We start from the raw sequence: 6,290 nt of genomic DNA on the forward strand, positions 1-6,290 counted from the left end.
TATCCTTTCCACTTTTACCAGCGCAAGACTCCATGGAATGAGCCAGTGTGGCTTCCTGGATCTGTTGCCTGCTACAATTTGTACGCTGTTAATTTCCATCAAAAAGCAACTTCTGATAAAAGCTGTTCTCGTCAATATTTTTTTCCGCCTCACCTTTAAAACATTAGGAGCGCCACTCAGTGGTTGTAGGTGAACGCCCTGGAGGAACGGACCGAGTTGTAGCATGCGAAGACTTTATGCACCAGCTCGGAGTTTAAAACCGCACGAGAAGTAGCTAACGCTGCAAAATGCTCCGCGCATCGTTGTGCGCAATCATAAAGGAAATGCGAAGCGTGGAATATGGCGCTAGTATAATGCAGGCCGCTCAGGATAGCATTTCCGGACATCCTCGCTCGCGCGGCTTTTCGACTGTGCGACCAGTTTCCTCGCTAGGACAAATGTTCGCCACAAGGTTCAGGTTCTCAAAGTTATACCGGTCGTTATAGCCTGTTCTTCGAGTAAGAAATAACTGATTACAACTAATCGACTACTGAGTTACCCTGAACGTTACCCTGAACTCCGAGCGGCCAATTCAGCTCTGCAAAAATGAGCAGCCTGTTTAGGCCTGTGCTACGGCACAAATAAAATACTTACGCGGCTTCATGCTCACTTTTAACCACGATGCTCGGACTTCAGTCACTCGTATATCTACGCGCACTGGTGTCGAAAGCCTACTTAGATATTTCGATTCGTTTCCCCGCAGAGGGTCCTAGAGCGCCTTAGACCACATCGTGGTCCCGTCTATATTCGTAAAAAGCTGCATTTATATTAAAGAAGTTTTCCAAACTGGTAATCTTTGCACTGTCACGAAAGGACATGTCACTGTTCGTTCTTGCACTGCGGAAGAGTTCTAGAGGCCACTACAATGTGCTTTCGGGCGAGGGAACACGCGACGTGCAGCTCGGGAGACGGGACCGCCGTGCATGCTGCGAGCTCAGCGGCGCGGTTGAAGCTCTTTGACCACGGCTAGCAACCCAACCTCCAGCTTTCAAGGAGGCGCAGTATGGGTGCCCTTACTTTGAAAGGTACACGTGCAGCAATGTAAACTTACCTGGGTCGCATCCAAGTTCCGTGACGACTTCGGTCCACGCTTCCCTCTTTTTTTTTTGGTCCTTATAATCCGACCTTGAACTGTCCCGTAAAATGGGACGCTTCTGAGCAGCACAGATCAGCCGGTCATTGAACTCGACACGAGCTGCCTTTGTGGACATCGCCTGTCGCAAGTGCCAAGCACACCAAGCTGACCAAGAAGATAGAGCGCGCGCGAAAAGCATGCACCGGCGAGGAAGATGGAAGTGTTGACAAGCCAGTGAGCTATGATTGGCTGACCCTGCTGGCCGCTTCCGGCAGCGTCTGAGGACGCGCGTCAAATATTTGGCGGGGCCAGATCGGTGGCGGCGGGCGTTTTTTTCGAGGCCGGGCGTCAAACGCGCGCTGTGAGACGAAGAACGCCGACAAAAACGCTCCACGTATCCCTGGCTTAAGGGAAGGAATAAAGGAGAGAGTGAAAGAAGAAAGGAAGAAAGAAATGCCGTAGTGGAGGGCTCCGGAATATGCTGCAATATATCCGACGCAGCGTTCATTGGGTGACCAACCTATCGCGATCAGTCATTACCTGCCACCTGCCACGGTGGCCGGGTGGGCGCGCTGCCTATCCAGTGTGCGGAACGCTATCACAGCAGGTTCTTGGAGTTTGTCACCAACGCCACCGCATGAAAGCGAGATTTAGGTGTCCACAGACCCAGGGAGCCAGTAGTGCGCCTTTCATGAAAATGAATGACCTTGACCTCTGCAACGTTGTCAACGCCAATGAAATCCAGCGACTCGTTTTCTTTCGTTCTCATTAATGAAAGGAGAGAGTGGAGAGCCTCGTTCCAGCATTGGACGAGTATGGGAACCTAATGAAACGCAGTTTCGAAATCGATAAGCAAGGGATCGTTTTCCACAAAACATAAACGCCGGGACGGATATAATTATTCAAAACACCGTATATCTCACATGAAACTAAAACGTTGGAAGCCACGCTGACAGAGGAAATAAAAAATGTTCTTGGCCAGTTCGGCAAAAAAGAAACAAATAACGTCAGAAGTGGGGTTCGAACCCATGCCCTCTTATGAGGACCGGAGCTTAAATCTGGCGCCTTAGACCGCTCGGCCATCTGACTTTTTTTTTCTTTATTGCCTGGCTTTGACCCATAACATTTACACAAAAAACACTCAACAAAAAAAACACAAAACGCTATGTACATACGACACTGTCGTGGTCAGCCATCATGAGTCTGGCTTCGTCATACTAAAATTCACGAAGCATACAGAGCGGCTCTAGCCTCGAGAGCCACTCGGGAGGCTCCGCAGCTGATTTCTGGATGGCCAGAAAGCAGTCCATTCTTTCCCGAAAATAAATTCGCGCAGGTCGTGCGTCTTTGTCACAATAATAGCCTGCCATTCTGGAGCGCCATATACTGTGGAGGCCCAAGAGCATTATGAAATCAAATGGTACCCCATCCTCATTGTCTGTGCTTAAATAACGAATTCCCTGCGCGTCAAGTGGTAGCTCTTTCTTTATTGTCCTTTGTAACACATCCCAAAAATAAACCCCTTCCCAGCAATGCAAAAAAACATGGTCTATTGTTTCGGGCTGTTTACAAATTAGGCAGTTCGATCCCCACGGTAAAAAGAAATCCTTTCCTTCCAAAAACTTTTTAACTGGGAGTGTCCCGGTGTGTAATTTAAAAAAGAAGGTCTTTACTCCTGGTGGCACCTGCATTTTCTTTACCCTTTTTAAAACATCAGCTCCAGGACCTCCACTGTACAAGGCCCTGTACATAGGCTCTGGGAAAACAATATCACAAAGATCATGGTACAAGTTCTTTCTTTTAGTTTTATACAAATAATCGCTACCGACCACAGAAATACGCAGAAGACATCCTTCTACAACTCCATCATGACATATTAGAGCCCAAAGAACTCCCTCACAATGATAAGGTAGCCCTGGCCTTGAATTTGGAAGGACCCTTTAATAATGTGAAACGTGAAGTACACTCAACCACCTCCAAGATACCAACTGTGGTCAGAATACATACCGCTCCATCTGGCAATTTCTCACGGGTCGACAGGCCCACATTCGAATTCAAGACATGGAACATGGAGCCTATACCATCGGATCCCGGGGTACACCACAGGTGCGGTTTTATATCTCCTCCTCTTCAAGTTCGCAATGAAAGACCTGCGTGCAAAATTAAGCTCCATGCGCGGCATCTGATATGGTCTATATGCGGATGATATCTCTATCTGGGCGACAGAAGGAAATCTCGGACACATGGAGACCTGCCTACAACAGGCAGTGGTGACAGTGAACACTTACGCTGAATACTGTGGTCTCCAGTACGCTGCCACCAAATCAGAATTTGTCCACATTCGACCCTCTCCTCCGGACGACACTTCAATTCACCTCACACTCTGTTCGGACCTGATTAGAGAGGCCAAGGTGATCCGCATCCTCGGTCGCTTTATTGACCAACAACGCAGACCGGACACCAGACTCGCAAAACTCCGCACGTATGGCAATCAGGTGGGCCGTATGGGCCGCCTAGTCTCCACTAAGCGTGGGGGGCTACGAAGCAAAGATGCCTAGCGGCTGACACATGCCTTTGTAAGGAGTGGAATTCTCTACTCAGCCCCCTACCTTCACATGCGCAAACACGAGGAGGACCAACTCGAAGTCATGCACTGCAAAGTCATCAAACGGGATCTTAACCTTTTTATTACCACGTCCAACTAGCGTTTATTGGACCTGGGGTGGTCAACACCTATCGGGAACTCCTAGACGCCCATCTCCTCTAACATTATACGCGCCTATCACAAACGCCATCCGGTGGTCGCATTCTTGACCGACTGCACATCCAACACACCATCACATTTGAGAAAAGGGTACGAGCACCAGAACCCCGGAGACGGGCCCTCAGGGTCCGACCAATTCCCTGCAACATTTTACACTCTGCTAGCATTTTTGGACCGCTAGCGTTTTGGGATCCAAAGGTGCGAAATTGCCCGCCAGATATACAGTGTGCTTCTTATCATCCGAGCAAGGAGGGCGAGAGCGCTGTCTTACGTCACCCAGTTTACACTCACAGCCGGGGAGCAGTCACCAGTGCCCGGGACTGCAGTGCCGATCCCCAAGAAGCCCGAAGACACGACGGTATACTTGGACGCAGCCACCTTTCGCCAGAGCTGCGGGGCAGAGCAACAGCAACGCGGTAGCAACGGTGATTGATTCGAACACCTAGAAACCACTGTGTACCTAGACGCAGCCACATAAGCCAGAGCAGCGCGGCAAAGCAACAGCAACGCGGTAGCAACGGTGATTGATTCGTACCTACTCGAGATCACCAGCGCATAACTAGAAGACTGTACAATAGCCGAGGCTGAAGAAGCGGCCGTCGCTATGTAGGCAGCGGAGGGCTTTCGGTATAAACGGCCTCTAGCAATCCTTAGACTCAGAAACGGCGTGACGCAACTACAGAGGAGGCAGAATAGGGAACGAAGCGCTCCGCATACTCCGCCCCGGAGACCACATAGCACAACGACAACCAAGCGAAGAACCAATTAGGCATACGATAGTATGGACGCGGGGCACATGGGAGTGGCAAGGAACCAAGTGGCGGACAGGATAGCTCGAGGGTACACTTACTACCCAGCATCCAACGTAAGCGACCTCGAGGGGACCGAACATTTATCGCAAGACTATTCGGCGATACTAAATTACTACAAAGGCTGCAGAAAGCGGTATCCACCACAAGACAACTCCCTCAGCAGAGAGGACTCTACCGCGTGGAGGCAGCTACAAACGGGCTCGTACCCGAACCTTCATGTATTCAGCAAAATGTATCCCAAACAATACAATGACAAATGGCCCTGGTGCCACGAAACACCCACGCTGTATCGCATGATGTTGGCATGCCAGAAGATAGACGTGGTACCCGTTATATCAAACCCCAGTGCGGAGCAATGAGAGGGAGTGCTCTCCATCAATAGCCGGGTCGACCAAGACGGTTTAATTCGGCGAGCACAACTGGCAGCAGCATCCAGCAGAGCCCTGGACTAAGGGGAACAGACCGCTCTGCAAGAAGATGGACGAAGCCATATGAAGACCGCAGAAGACCAGCGAATCTAGAGCTAAGTACAGTTTTTAACTCACTCACACACTCGCACCTTTGGGGTTGTTGTGCTCGCGCTCTCTTCCTGCTGTTGAGTTCGGCGAATTTGGACATGGAGAGGATTCCCTGAAAACCACCGCGAGGGTGAATGAGCCCTCTAGAAAAAACGTGGATGCAGGAATGCCGGAGGCAGCGACGATAATGGCGTTTCCGCGTGTTCGAACAGGTCATCAGACTGCGAAGTACAAGTTCAGTTTTGTCCTCTTCACTCACGATGGGGTTGAACAATTGCTCGAGATCTGCGCCTTCGACAGAGGCTCCACGTTCCGGTCATCAGAAGACGAAGTACAAGATCAGAGTTGTCCTCTTCAGTCAGGCTGGGATAGAACAATTGACCGAGGGCTGCGCCTTCGACAGAGGTTCCGCGTTCTGGGCATCAGTACAAGATCTTTCAACCCCTGCTGGGAGAGAGCCCGCATTCCTGTGTCACGCAGGCGCCTTCCTGTTCCACATGGGCGCAGTCAGGACCCACGTGCGCGCCCACCTGGAGGCCGCGTGGACGACAACGTGACCGGGTCCTATTTCCTTTCCTTCGACCGAGCTGCGAGAGATTGTCAGGACCGCCCTGCTGTGGGTGGTACCATCAGTACCATCGTTTGACTGCACATCATTCTTCGAACTGTATTCTCCAGCTAGGGATCAGTGGAATACGATGAGTATTTAACGAGCTGCTGGTTTGGTACCAGAAGAGCCCCCCTCTTGAGTGATACCCTTTGCTGGGAGAGGCTCCCGACTGCTAAGAAGCTCTCTTAACTGAGAAGCACTCTCAGTTGCCCTTAGTTGTATATTATGTAAATAGTCTTTGTATAAAGTTTTCCAAATTTTCTTCCTCCGATCGTCCTCGTCTCTTCCCTGGACCAGTCACGCTACCAGAATCCCACAACTGTGAGACGTCCACGTGAAGTTACCGGCTCCAACTTACTTCGGCAGCTACGGGACTGATACCTTGGCAGGGTGAGTGCCCAATGTTTTCCGTTCATTTCGCCCGACCGTACTAGCACAGGCATATGCTAGGTGCGGATTCCTGTTTCCTGGG

The 6,290-nt window shown here is 50.5% G+C and overlaps 1 non-coding gene across 1 annotated transcript; it reads right to left on the bottom strand.

Moving 5' to 3' along the window:
* Positions 1–2,118: 2,118 nt before the first annotated feature.
* Positions 2,119–2,203, bottom strand: TRNAL-UAA (transfer RNA leucine (anticodon UAA)). The gene has a single exon. It is a non-coding gene; the product is annotated as a tRNA-Leu (tRNA).
* Positions 2,204–6,290: the final 4,087 nt, after the last annotated feature.

This window comes from Amblyomma americanum, chromosome 1 (assembly GCF_052857255.1).
Source record: "Amblyomma americanum isolate KBUSLIRL-KWMA chromosome 1, ASM5285725v1, whole genome shotgun sequence".
NCBI classification, from domain to species: domain Eukaryota; kingdom Metazoa; phylum Arthropoda; class Arachnida; order Ixodida; family Ixodidae; genus Amblyomma; species Amblyomma americanum.